This window comes from Lepeophtheirus salmonis, chromosome 6 (assembly GCF_016086655.4).
Source record: "Lepeophtheirus salmonis chromosome 6, UVic_Lsal_1.4, whole genome shotgun sequence".
NCBI lineage: Eukaryota > Metazoa > Arthropoda > Copepoda > Siphonostomatoida > Caligidae > Lepeophtheirus > Lepeophtheirus salmonis.
In genome coordinates, this window is record NC_052136.2 from 28,748,604 (window position 1) to 28,764,103 (window position 15,500).

At 29.9% G+C, this 15,500-nt stretch overlaps 1 long non-coding RNA gene across 1 annotated transcript; it reads right to left on the reverse strand.

Moving 5' to 3' along the window:
• Positions 1-2,750: 2,750 nt before the first annotated feature.
• LOC139905815 (uncharacterized) lies at positions 2,751-5,819 on the reverse strand. Its single transcript, XR_011780884.1, has 2 exons — positions 5,721-5,819; positions 2,751-5,610 (listed from the first exon to the last, which is right to left on the reverse strand). It is a non-coding gene; the product is annotated as an uncharacterized lncRNA (long non-coding RNA).
• Between the last annotated feature and the right edge of the window lie 9,681 nt (positions 5,820-15,500).

Here is a 15,500-nt window from a genome sequence, read left to right on the forward strand (position 1 = left end):
TAATCAAATCAGCCGTAAGTAGCCTTGATATTTAGGGAGTAAACACAAATCCCACTCCGTATTTAGCAAGCGCGTAAAAGCTTGAACTAGTTTGATTTTGATCCTCAATTTTACTACAAGTATAATAAGGACTTACATTTATATATTCCCCAGCTTGAAATTCATTATCTTTCATGGGCACAAACACTAGCTTCAAGGGCGTCTGCAAAATTATAATTAATTAACATCTTTTCTCAGGATAAATTTTTCTTCCACATTAATAATTTTCAAAAATTCCTTGATTTGGAGGAGGGTTAGCTACAGCCCTTCCGGACACCCCTCCCCTGTGGATGCTCTTGAGTTATTACTAGATGTTCTGTCATAATACAAACAGCTTTGGAAAAAAAAATTAAGATTATCAACGAAAAAAAAAAACCTCTCCCGCTTTCGAGAACATATTTTATACAGTTTTACCAATACCTACTGCAGTTAGAGAATCACTGCACTTAAATTTTCAGAATTTTTTCCCTACTAAAAGTTAAAACTACCATGGTCCTCATTTTGAGGGTTTACAATTTGGTATAAATTATTTTTTGATAGAGGTTATTATTTGTCTTCCTTTTAAATATTCAATATAGATTTTATCGAAACGTTATTTTATAAAAGAATGCTGTTTGATGATTATGTTTATCCTTGGTTTCTTTTGCTTAATGAGAATGTATGTTTTAGGCCCTACCCACACGGCAACGTTTCCTGAGGGAAACAGTAACATACATTAACCAAATAGAGAAGACTGTATTAAGAGTTATAAGCCAAATATCTCCAATTCTTATTGAATTAGTTATTTTTGTTTGCTTTTTGATTCAACACTCATATATTGTTACTATAACAAATCTCTGGATTCTTCTACGAGGATGAAGTTGAGGGTATTTGTGTTTTAAAATGAATTAAATGTATATTGGTTGATCCAAAAAAATTGCAATATAGTTAGACGATTAGACATGGAACGCGCTCAATTGTAGTGTAAAGAAGGATAATACTTTTATTTGGCAAGATTTGGTTATAAATAGTCAGACACCATGTGTTTTGATTAAGCTATTCCATACATTCAATATTAATTGATCATACTATCTATTTCGTTTATGGTCGAAACAATACAATTTTCTTCCAAAATACTTTAGATTCATGGTTATGAGGATAAATGAAATATTATTAAAGATTCTATCAAGAAAACATTCTTATTAAACGTCTTTTATTCATCTCTCAACATTTCTTTGAAAGGAGAACGAAAAAAGTCCAAAATTTTGATAGTAGTTGGCTAATTATTTTTTTCATTCATACCGTTCGACTATTTTTCTTTTTCTAATAGTCAGCATATTAATATCTACTTAGAGTAAAGTAGATCAAGGATCAAATTAATAAGAAAATGATTGTGCTTTATGGATAAAAAATTATTGGATATCTACATATAATGGTCGTAGATCATGGATTTATATGAATTAACCTTATTACACCTATTCCATTAATCAGTGTTCATGATTGTCTGATTTTTGAAATTAGAATCCTTGTCAACTTCAAAGAAAGAAAATGTTCTTATATTAAAAATCAAAAAGTTACGATTGTTCTTAATACTAAGACTTGTGAGTTGTTGCTTAACAAATGAGAATTTTCACCCTCAGTAACAGCACTCAACCAAAGTCGTATGCAAATCATTTTTGATCGAGAGTTTGTAAATGAGTTAATATAATTTAGATAAATCCACATATTACTATTTCAAACGTTTTGTAGCATCTTTAGTAGAATGTAGTTAGTGCACTTATTAAAGGGCTACATTCTATTATTTAAATACCCAGGGGCATCCACAAATTAAGGAATTTTTGCTTGTTCATAGAAAAAATTTAATATGTTTTTTTTAATTTAAATTTTTAACAAAATTCCAAAAAACCAAGCCCCCTGTGAAAATATATATATATATATATAATTCTGCGGACACGCCGGTTACCTGTTAGTTGAATTACTATTTCACACCATTCTTTGAATAAGAAAAGTTTACATACAATATATTGGATAACAAGAAAAATAAAATAGTATTGAGATTATTTTTACAAAACTAAATTGATTTCTTTGTGCCAAAACAAAAGAAGAAAAACGAAAGTGCATCTTTGACTTTTTAAAATGAGTCATTCCAGTATCTTTACTAACCAGGTATGTACTTAGTTACTATGCATGGTAAAAATATATGCAAAATAACGCAGTTTGATATAAACATACTTAACATGAACGTCGTTTTCACAAAGAATAAATTAATTTCTTCACATACTTTTACGAATACACAATCTACACAAAATTGCATAATTTTTTTTATTTTCAGATGATTTTTTTTGTATTTTGGTCATGCCTCCAGCATGGAATTGATGACTCATTTATTTTACAAATAGTACTTTGATTTGACTTCAAATTTACTTGAAAACATCACCTGACCAAAAAAAAAGAAGGAATAAATAAACTTTAAGCACATGATTTTATAACGCTTCGTTAGTGAACATTCTTTTTATAACACGAACTCTGCAAAAAAGAAACCCCTAACATAAAACATACTTCTTTAAAATTTAAAAAGTTGTACAATTATAATAATTACGTCATTAAAATTTTATATAATTTTTTTAAGCGTTCTACTCATTTTGAACTCATAAATAACAGCAGCTTTATTCCTAAAAATACTTGTACAAATATATGACGTCGAAAAGAGTATAAATTCTAAACAACATGAGTTTGGGATTTTTATAATATGTAATTTGTTATTTTGATATTTAAAACATTAAATAGCAGAAAAAAAATCCAATTAATCAAAAGGATAAACAGAGAAACAACTTTTAAGCAAAACAGTAAATTAAATTCATTAAATATCATTTTAAAAAGGCTAAATATATGAATAAATTCAAAACAAGGCACTATACAAATAAATAAATAAAAAACTGCAAATCATCTGTTTTTAAGTTTCATGAAAATTCTTAATAGTATTGGCGATAAAATTTAGATTCAAAAGAAGTAAGAAATATTTTTATAAATATTCCAGTTCACTAACGGAGGCTCACCGTGGAGAAAAAGAAATATAGAAGTAACTAAGATTTTTACTTGGTCGTTTTGCTAAGTTAAGTAGACATGAAAAATCTATTAAATTTATAACAGTACTGGAAAAATACGATTCCTAAAGTGTACCAAAGTTAACAATTGAAGGCAATGGAACAACCTTTGCAATACTTTGTCGTCTCCTTATTTTTCTTCTTTTATGGGTTTAACATAGTATGCCATTTATTTTCGAAAAAAAAAACAATACATTTTACTAATAAGTTTATTATCAAATTTATTTACTTTATAGTAGTTTTAATTAATTAATTGATAGCAATTCGACATATACATCTACTTTGTATAATTTAATTTAATTAATTTTCATTATTGCAAAATAAATAAATTCGTACATGCATATTTGTACAGATAAATGATATAAAAAGATTTGCAAAGATTTATTGCACAACTTTCTTCAAAAAAAAAAAAAATAGATAATAATAATAAAGAATAAGAAAGATGAAGTAAGGAATACTCGAAACAAGGATCTTTCACTTGGATCAACTTATATGCAAACAAATAAGGAAAAAGATGCAAAATCATCAAAAATTAATTGAGACTTTATCCAATGAGTTTTATGGCAAAATTCATTTAGTTAAAAGGTATTTGAATAGTTGTGACTTGTATACATCCGAGAGATCAGGTAGAATTGCAACACTTTTTCCCACTCAGGGTTGGTTTGACTTAGACTCACCAAAATTTAACACACTATATCTACATGTATTTTTCTTTTTTTGAGTCTATTTAAAGATTATACCAGTCTGAAGTTTTTGCACAGATTGCATTTGAGTACGAGCCATCACATATTGCAACTGTCCCCGTAAGATTAAGATTCACTCATATAATAGGTCACTTATCAATTTTTAGATCAAATAATTTCCCTTTTGCAACTCTCTTTAAGGTCCAACTCTGGCTAATAAACATTTTTTGCTGTGAAATGTATAAATATAAAAATAAAGAAGAATTAAACGCTATTTTATTAAATTTCAACACTTGCTACAACTTATATTTCAAATTTCTCGTCAATTAGTCAGTTTTGAATGTTTCTCCATAATAATTCTTTTACCAGGTGTTAATACATACATCTATGAAAAGACAAACAATAAGACACCACAAGGAGATCGATAATAATAAATAAAATAATCCCCCTGATCAAAGAAGAAAAAAAAATACAAGGAACCTCGCAATTAGTTTTATAAGATCTCTAAGCAAATGGACACATACTCTTGGAGCCCTCCGTTGGGATAGGGTGTAAATAGTTTTTAGCAGTATACAATACCCCTTGAGCTTTGAATATGATCACACACTCCTGGTATCTGGAGGATATGACAATGAAATAATCCAGAAGTCACTTTTGTGTATACGTAAAACAGATGGGAAGTTTCATTCTTGAAGATGGAATATATTCAATTTATTTGTAAATATAAATGACGTCGTCAATCTATAACAAAATTATTTTTGACAGGAGTTGATATATAAGTATATATTTTTAAATTATAATTGAGTTGTTGGATTCCATAACATTGTCCAAGTTGTATTCGTTCTTTTTTTAGTTTTCTATGTTGATCAAAATATATCAACTCAAAGCAAAAAAAAACAAAAAAAAACAACCAAGTTCAAATGATATATAATAAGTTAAATACTGACAACTTATTAAAAAAAATATTAATCTTCTAAAAATACGTTAATCCCTCAAAATTCGTTTTGTCCAATATCTTGCAGAAAAGTCGGGGAAAAAATTATTTATTGATTTTTACAGTAATCTGCGTTGTGTTATACAATTGTAATGTAAAAATTTTTGAGGTTAGATTTTTTGATGTTTGAGCCCAGTCTCCCCTACATATATATAGATACATACATCGTATCAAAGACTAGTTCAGTAATCAAATACGTAATCAAAGACACGTAAATTATAGCGGGAGGTAATAATGCTAGATCCCTATGCTACCAAATTGTTGAAGGTACTCTTTTGTTTTCTCTGTTTGCTCATATTGTATTATTATCTAAATGTGTACATTGTACACCTACTTATAATTACATAAGTTTTTGAAGAAGGCGCAGACTTTCATGGAGGGAGAGTCTATTAAGGTAGTACATTCAGTAACTTAGCTCTGGAGTAAATATAGTTAAGTATGTTTGTCATAGTTGTCACGATAGGATTTCTCAATCTTTGTAGGGTTTCTTATCGTCACAAAACTTTGACTACACAAGCCAATTGAATAATATTTTATGTTGAATACTAACAGGTCTTAAAATCTTAATAAAATGAAAATTTAAGAAGTTTCTTAGGCATTTTTTGTAAACATTCCGCTCGAACTTTTTGGGCACGATAGTTGTAGGAGTGAGGTCAGTTGTTTAGGGACGCAATTCACAAGTGCTATTTGGACGTGGGCTTGCAGGAAATTTGGAATCTCGAATAAAACGACCACATAATAGCATTCTGAATCAAACAGGGTTATTGAACGGTTCCACTGATCCCTAAAAACTGGGCTAGTTGCATGTATACTAGAAGAGAAAGAAAATTGGATGAATGCTCTGCCTGTTGTTTTTTGGGGACTCAGGACTTCAGTACCAATGGATCAAGGATCTAAATATTCCCCTTTCCAGTTACTTACTGGTCGCTCAGGATCTTTGGCTTCAGGCTTCTTTGATTCGTTTCCTATTCCTGAGGCAGATGCCGATTGTAATGTATTCGTGATTCCTTCCCCCTTGTCCTCTTTTCTTATTTTCTTGTATATATATATATGTGTAAAGTACAGTCTTTTACCTCGTTTTAAGTATAAATAGTCGTGTATTTTATTTATGTATCAGAGTAGGTTTTTGTTTAACTAATATTATAGATGTTCCTATAAACAAACCTTTGTATTATTCCTCCACGCCTTTCTTTCTCCTCACTTCTCTCGGACGTCCTGGATCTCTCCACCTTATAAATAGTTTGTGTCTCCTCACCTTCGTCAAGAGACAACATTAACACCGATGTGGGGCGCTTCTTCGAGACGATTGAGAAGGTGGATCCCGTTCCCCCACGAGTAACCGAGAGGGAAACGTTCGACAATCGTCTGAGCAACACTGACTACGTTTTTGTTAAAAATAAGCCAATCAGAGAATATCTTTCTCCAACCTTCTTGTGTCCTTTTGAAATCCTGGGAATTGACGATTGTTATTTTAAATTGTACGTGGGCGCCAAAGTCGACAATGTCTCTAAAGATATACTCCGTCCTACTTTTGAAATCGCCAGGATCCTACCAGAATGTTCAACTGTGCGCTGTATAAGATCCATTTTTATAAATTAATTATTATTGTTTATTTTGCTTGATCATCTTTTGTTTATTTTTTTTGTACTAGACGATAAAAAAGGGAAATTTTGGTATTCTTTTTCTTTCGACTAAGGGGGGCGAGGAGTTCTTACAAAACGAAACGTATACAAACAATTCGGGAGACAAATATATATTTTCTGGTACATCTCACTAATAACTATTTTATAGCATTATACTTTCTTTAAGCAATTCATTCCATGAAAAGTTGTTTACAGAGTATTAAAATTCACTTTAGATATGTGCTTCAAAAATGGTTTAAATTTAGCAGTAATATTGGTTTGTTGACTAGTTTGATCATTATATTGGGATATTGTAAAATTTTCTGTGATGAAGTATCGTTAATTAAATCTAATGATTCCTAACTTTTTTTCATAAATATTGGATGAAATTAATGGATTCTTGGTGATAGGTTAATTAATTTACCACTACATATAAGTATCAATAATTCAATGTACTAGCCATATTTTATACTAATTCTTGATTATCTGTCGCTAAAAGTACTTTTCATTATATTTCATATAAAAGAAAAAGTTTGTTTCGGATCGAGAGTGATATTTAATTTAAAATTTTGGTTTCTCGGAAAAGGTAAATATATCGTTAAATATAGGGTTTAAATATTCAGTTTCAATTGGAAGTTACACTCTGTATTAATTTTCAATAACTATTTGAGACTTGTTATAGGTTTTATCAATTTAGCAGACACTACCTTGGTCCCAAGGTTTTCTTAAATTTATAATTCACTTATTTGAATCCTAAGCTTTTGAATCATATATAACTGTCTCCAATAATTATCACTTGTAATGAGTTAAAGGTCTTCCAGACTCAATAAACTACTCAAATTACTTGGTGTAAATTCATATGACTCATGTTTAAGATATTTGATAGTTTTTTTTTAGTCAGTACTTAAGTCCTGAAATGGAATGATAACACGTACTAATATAGTTTGAATTACATAGACCAATATAATAAAATATATTAGATACCAATTTTTTCATCACTTTAAGGAAAACAAAAATGATTTTATCGTTCAATGATTGCAGGGTATGAAACAGATTTTGTTTTCTATTCAATTCTTTGAATATTGGATCTACTTATGCCCATATAAACCTTATACATTATTTTTATGGTTTAATAATATCAAGTATTGGAATGGAAATTGATGTAAAAACGTATCCCCTTAAAAAAAAGGTTTATCATTCTTTTGTTATCGTCTATTAATATCTAGTTCTTATTTCAAATCTTGTTATGTGCATTTTTTTAATAATTTTTGAAAATCTTAATTAATCGATATTTCTATTGGCTATACTTTATTTACTTAAATAAGGGAACTAGATAACTACGTAAATTTCAATGCTTAACCACAGCATTGTACATTGTCGTCGGAAGATCTCTACCATTGGTCGAGGGGAGGCAAAACTATATGCTTTTTTTTCTTTTTAAAGACAAGTAAAATTTCGATTACTGGGGGAAAAATGCCTCCTAAGGATAATTTTGCGGCCATGATATAGCTAACTAAATTGTTCGGAGCTTTTAAAATGTAGCTTATTGATACGCTAGTGGTAGTACCCGATGTAATCCAGAGTGATTATGTGTTTGACGAAGAGAAAAACTTTGTTTTATTAATATAAAAATTAATTCCACAAGAAATTGTCATTATTATTACATTTTTTCATTACAATTAATTACTCAACGCCTATATGAGTTCATTTTATCACTCCTCAAGAATTTAAAAACATTCTGAAGGTTGCCAACATGCCAAAAAGGGTTAAAATTAATATACAAATACAGGGAGCGGGGATCAAATTGTTGGCAAATTATTTTTCTACAAAAAACAACACAAGAGTTTAGGTTTGTTTATTTTGCAATTAATTGTTTATGCTTGAATATATCAAAAAAAAAGGAATTAATTTCAATCCCTAAACCTTCATTAATTATCAAATTAGTAAGTGTTCAGATTTCAATTGACAACCCGGTACTCCCTTTTTTTTCCAAATTATCTAGCCATTTATTCTTCTAAACATAATATTGAATCCTAAGAGTTGAAAAAATGTTTGTAATATGCTTAAAAATACATAAGAAGAAAATATATCATAGATAAAAACAATAATTAACTTTCAATCTATGAAATAATTATAACTACACCCCCCCCTTTCCCCTCTTCAATATACATACATATAATACACAAAATCTGTAGGATCTGATAGGCAAGCTACCATGCGAGTGAAGAGACGAGAGGATCTCGACCGAGTTCTCATAAATAATTATCTACCAACACCATTGTTCAAAACAGATGAAACACCCTCAATTGTCTGTCAATGAAATCCTCGAGTTCAGTAGTCTTTATTATAGAGCCCACAGTCCGGGTGAAGTATAAAATACAGATAACTTTCGTAATGACTGCGTCAGCCTTAGGTAAGCCCAAGTCGTCTGTGGCATAGCCACCAGCCAATCTACTTTTTATAGTTCTATTCCAAGTGCGTCCCTAATTTTCTGTTCCACAAGGGCAGAGCCTCTCCGTTTAATCTTTTTTCGACTTGTTGGTGAAGACTGTTGAACTTGTAAGACGATATCTTAGTCATCTTTCTCTTGAATCGGGGAATGCAGGTCTCGTAACTGATGTCCGTCCCACTTTATCGATCCCCGTGTCCGTGTCATCTTTTGGAGCTTGGAAATGAAAATAATTGATACTCCCTTTTCTTTATTAATATAATGTGTACGCTCATTATGCATGTTTATTTTTTAAATCAAGTATCTACAAAACTCAAAAATAACTGAACGGAATCCAAAGATCCACAGAGGCAAACTTTGGTTTATGAATATAAATTTACTACTGTACATTGTACAAATTACTAGTTTATCTATTTGTAACAACTGAATGTCAACCATACATAGTTAAGGGTACAAATAAGAGTCAAATAATATTTAAACACCGCTTATATTTAACTGTAAAACACTGTGCAAACATGTTAGATACTACATATATGAAAACAAAATGTTTGGTGATAAGATGAACTCAGAAAAAAATGGAATGGTACAATTTTAAGAATAATAAAAAATTTAATTTTGTTAAAAAAACCATTTGAAAAAGAAAATATTTTCAAATCGATTAAGACTAAATTCCATTTGCATCTATTATTTTAAATACAATGTAAAAAAAATAGTCTTCATTTATTGATTTGATTTTTTGAAAAAACAGCCAAAGTTTCAAATAATATTATGTTATTGAATTTCAAAAGCTTGTCAGTTCTTGAAGGTTGCATCTTAGGCTGATTTTATGTTCTAAATCATTGCAAATAGCTTAGATAATTCCTTAAAATTTTCACAAATCATTATTCTACAAATACAGAAGTTTATCTTTTGAATTTATTTGGTGTCAGCTGTAAACTTTCCTTCCTTTCTCACCCTTTTTATTTATTATGAACGTTGATTGTTGGAACTTGAAGTATAGTCCACAAGATTTTAGTCCTTTTTTTCACTCTTTTTGGAGAAAAAGTTACTAAGTAAGATAATAAAAAAATTGGCAAGAATTTACTTTGTGTCTAGTTTTATTTATTGTGATATATGTATACTAGTGTGGGTCGTTTTGAGGAGGTTCGATCAATTGTTTTGAATTTTGAAAACGGGCTTTATTATTTTTCTCTTGATGCATAAAGACGAAAATAACACAATATTAAACACAAAATACAATTGTTGATTTGTGGTATCAATGAATATCTTGTACCATTTGGTAATAATAGTTTTAAAATACCAGTCAAGTTACTCCCAGAATCAAATGTCTGATCATAATTAGTAATAATGAGGAAATATTAAATACTGGCCCAACCGTAATTGTTTAACCATTTTAAAACACAAAGTTTATCAGTCCATGGCAGGACCCTGAGTGAATTAGGAAACAAGTTTATTAACTATAAATTACTAATTGAAAGCCAAATAACATGATTTAGTCAATGTATCTACCCTTAGAATTGATTGTGAGCTCCAGGAGGTGGTGGTAACTGCTGTGGACTCTCTGGGTGCACTTGGCCCTCATAGAGGCCTATGCCTTGTTGAAGAAGATATTCATGGCGCGGGGGCTGTTGTGGTGTCTCCTACTGGCTTTGTACTCCACGTGCACCTAGATGGAATATTCTAGGGGGTTGAGTTCTGTGCACTGCGGCACCCAGAAGTGCATGTTGGTCTGGAGGCACTTTTAAGTTTTTTTGTGGTATGGGAAGATGCTCTATCTTATTGGAACACCCAGAGAGAATTGGCAACGATGGATTTGATCCATGAGAGAACTTTAGTATCTAGAATTTTGGCATACTCATGTGCCTTCAGCCTGTATCCTAAAGGGAACCAAACGGGATTCTTGGCCTCCCTTTTGGATGCAACCATTCCTAACATCATCATTGCAGAAGGGTATTCATGGTGGTGGAGACATATAAGTGATCCTCTGCTACATCCCCAAATGTCACAACTCGATCATGCTGCCTGTTGAAGATAAGGTGAACAGTAAAGGTCTTCTCATCAGAAAATATCACAATGAGTCTACAGTTTATCTTCAGCTGGGGTTGGATCTTTTTTGCACGCCTTCACAGAATTTTCTCTGCTATTCTGTCAACAGGGGCCGTGGAATACGCCCTTGAGACTTTCATCTTGCATTTTTTAGAGCACTGGACACCTTACACCGCTGTGTTGGACTTGTTCATCTTTTTTGCTATGTCAGCAATTGAGGAATCTAGTTTTTTCTTGAAGGCTGGCGTCAAGCGATTGACACAAATAGATAGTTTCCTTCCAGCTCCTGGAACGTGTCTGAAGTACTTTCCGACATTAACCCCATGGATACATTGTAAATCGTCTTCCTCGAGGACCCAATCTGATCAAAGTTGGTCTTCTGGAACAGTCCTTGCTGAGGAGCGCTGCGATCTCAATCCCTTTCTCGTACTTTGTGCTCATGATGGAGACTACGACAATATTTTTCTTAACAAACGACAGCTAATTATGTGTTCTGCAACATTGCTCATCGGACCATTGTGTAAAAACAACTCTAAACCTCTCAAAATTGGCATAATATAGATGAGTAAATAATAACGGTTCGCCAGATAAAACCACGAAATATGATAAATAAAGTTTCAACTGAGCTGAGAACCCTCCAAAATAGTTTTAATCGTACTGACATTTGGCATGAAATACTTTTCATTATGTTATAAATTTCTCAATAACTAACATTATCAATTTTTAAAATTATGATTTTTGACTAATTCTAATGTATTGTGTTTTCTTCTCCCAAAGGTTGTAAAAAAAACAACCAAAGACCAAATTATTCTTTTTTATGATGTTCACGTTTTGATAAAATATCTAATAATATGTAATTGAGCCCTTAACAATTTACAATTGATTAATGAATTGGAATGTATTTACATAGTTAAAGAACGTGTTGAAGAGTTATATAATAATTATTACTAAAAAAAGTTGTATATCTACTTTATATGTAAATTCTTAGGAAGGCTTATTAAAGAAAATCACATACCTTCTTTATAGAATTAAAATTAATTTCTTTAGATGACTATACGCCTAATATAAATAATTTATAATGAAAAAATACTACATTACATTCTTATATATGTGGTATTCGAGTTGTACCTTGTATAAGTAGATTGTACTAGTTACAATTTCTATGTCTATTTACGTTTTATTTACTTAAAACATTAGTCATTTTAATCATTACCCACTAACAATTGATACTATGATTTCATTTTGATTTATTAAAATTACGGATTTATTATGTATTAGCAGGAATACTCGGAGTTATGATACGTCCATGAAATTGCTTTAATAATATACAGACGTACTTCCATTTTATTTTATGTATAATAGGAAGGCCGAGCTTTAGTTACACATGCTCGTTGCTAAGCCTCATCTACATGTACAACTTGTAAAAGGGTGTATATTATTTCACTTTTTGTAAAAAAGTAAAGATATCTTTCTTTAAAATTTTTACAATTAAATAAAGGAATATGATTTTTAAGGTTTGAGCTATTTACATGAGTATTTAGAAAAATTTAATAATGATTTAATGGTCTTACAGTTTTGATTTACTATTATTTAATATCATTTGTATTAGATATTTATGCATTTTAATAGAATTATTAAATTTAGTTAAATATATTTTCTACCAAATATTTTTATAAATTTTAATGAGTACACAGTATTTACCCGTTTCAAAGAACGTAATATTATTTAAACAAAATGTAGCCTTCTGTCTAGTTATGAAAATAGTGTGTATTTTGGGCGTGTAAAAAATAAGAAACCAATAATCATCATGCTATCCTTGACAATTTGAGGAATGTTTTGCATGAAAGCAGCTGACAAGGAAGGGAGGGAGAGAAGAAAATAAGCAAGGACATTTACAAGAATTACTTTGAAGGTGATTAACAATTCTACTCTGTGTCCAACAATAACTTTAATTTAATTATAACTCCGTAACAAATATTTAGAGTTACTCTCCGTCTTTTATATGGACAAACTAATGTTTTAATTATATTTTGGATATAATTGAGTGTATTAGGATAGGAAGTCGACAGGGATTACTTCTTCAGGCAAATATATATCAAACCGGAGCCCCGTCTTGAATAATTTTTTTCTATCCCATAGAACACTGCGGATGTTCTAATATGCAATTAGATTTTATATATAATTGAATGTGTTCGGAAAGTAAGTTTACTACTAAGGAGTTAAATAATTATGACAACTCCTGAGGAAAATATATTCATTCTTCAGATTACCAATTATAAAAACGGACCAGCTAAAAAATACACACTAATATATATCAAAATTTTGAAATAAGTTTATTTTTTACTGGGATAAACAAAAAATTATAATAATTGGGACATTAGCCTTGACAAACTTTTTTGAAACAAAATACTGAAATAGCCAACCTGTATAAAATAAATTATACCAATGTAGCCTTAAATTAAATGATTTCATATGCAATTTTTGAACCCTAAACGTCCACACCCAAAAAAAAAAAAAAAAACCACAACAACCTTTTTTTTAAGAGACCCCACCGGGTTTTTTATAGGTCTCTACCGAACGATTCAGATGCCAGTTCATGGTAAAAATGCATTCTAAAGAACGTGAATGATCTTTTATACATTGAACTAAAAAATAAAATTTCTATTTCTATTCATGTATCGAAGATATGATGGCTCAAAATTGCCTCTACCAAACGGTCGAGCAGGGTGCTAAAGGAGTTTATTTTCCGATAAGAGCTAATTTGTAATTTCATAAATTATTTCCAAAGTTCTACATATTAAATAAACATGTAAAAAAGTTTTTTTATTAAAGTTTTCTTCCATGAGTTCAAATACAATGGTTGATGGTCTTCACTTATGGTAGAAAAGATTGCTGTTTTGGTTTTTAATTCGTTATTAAAAACTATAGCCTTATATAAGCGTAATTTCCTTTTTGGCAAGACCATCAATAACATTTAAAGACCTAATAGGCCATGAGCGTTGTTTATTTATATTAGTTTATAATCAAAGCAACAGATGGTGGTGCCATCTTGTGATAAAAAACAACAACTCCCCGAATAAGGACAAATTAAAAAAACAATAAAGATGTATGCAAGGTGCTGTATGATTTTTTATCAACATGCGCCATTTTTTTAGAACAAGCTATAGACTGTCACATTACCTTGCAGATAGTATATATAAATATATAATTGGTTTGCTCATGTTCTATTGTTTCTGATGTCTACATGAAATTGCTTCTATCAGTCCAGCATCCGTTTCCAAAAATCTTAAGGGAGATTAATCATTTCCATACAATTTATTATCGTATTTTTGATAATTGAAAATTTTGAAATTGGTTGCTCTCTGTTTTTAACATATATCAAGCTAGTTTTTGGCAAATTAAATTACTAAATATATGAGTAAATGTTTAATAAGCCTCTTTGATACGATTGATATTGTAACTTGCTATTTTTACTTACATACATACCTATATTAAGAAATAGGAGATTATTCAAATCATTTTATATTTTGTATGCGGAAGCAGTGAATTGATATATATAAACTTTTTCCTAATCCGATGATGTTGAATACATGTTCAAAAAAGTAAATTAAATTCTTTACAGTACGTTAGTTGGCTCTTATAACATGGATTGGAGCTGAAAGGTGTAAATTTACGAGGGGTACAAAGATAATATGTTATCAATTCTTTGGTCATGGATTATTTGTGAGTAACATAAAAAAAAAAGGATTATAAATTAATTGTTAATTTTATACTTCCATAAAACAATCTTAACAAATGTTGATCTAGTCAAATTTGAAACTAATGGTCTAGAATTTTGTTTAAAAAAATGTACATGATACAAATTTTGAAGTTCGACAACATTAATATTCTGTAAATGAACATCCCTTTCATAAAGCAGTTAGTACACTGCGTAAAAAAGAACCCCCACTACACCCTCCCCAAATAAAAATTATTTAACTGCATGATAAACAGTTGAACGAATGTAATAATGAAGTCATTTGAAATATATATCACTTTTTAAACTATACCACCCAGTGTGCAATATTAAATATCAATTAAAATGCTAAAAATCCTTGTATTAATATAAAATATCAAAAAAATAAGTTTTCATTTGAAAATAATATCAATAACATGGGTTTGAGGTTTCAACAAGGTACTTTATACAAATTTTTGGAATCAAATTAAAAGTCATCAGTTGTTGATGAGATTGCGTATTTATATAAAATAATAGCTATATAATTATTATGTGGCTATCTCAATCCTTCAATTAAAAACGAGAATAGTCCAAGTGATTAATAAAAAGTCAAAAATAGTTAATAAAAATAGGAACTATACTAAAATAGATAAGATAAAAAAGAAATTATTAGAATCAAATTTAATAATTTAGAAGTATATCAAGAAATATTTGTGATAAAATGTAAATTCCATGGAATAAGATCATTTTTATAAATCTCGGAGTGCATTATATCCCAGCTCACACATATATTCCGTAATCTTCGTTCTTCCCAATGAGTTAATCTAAATTCTGATTACAATATACACGACAAAGAAAATACTATATGT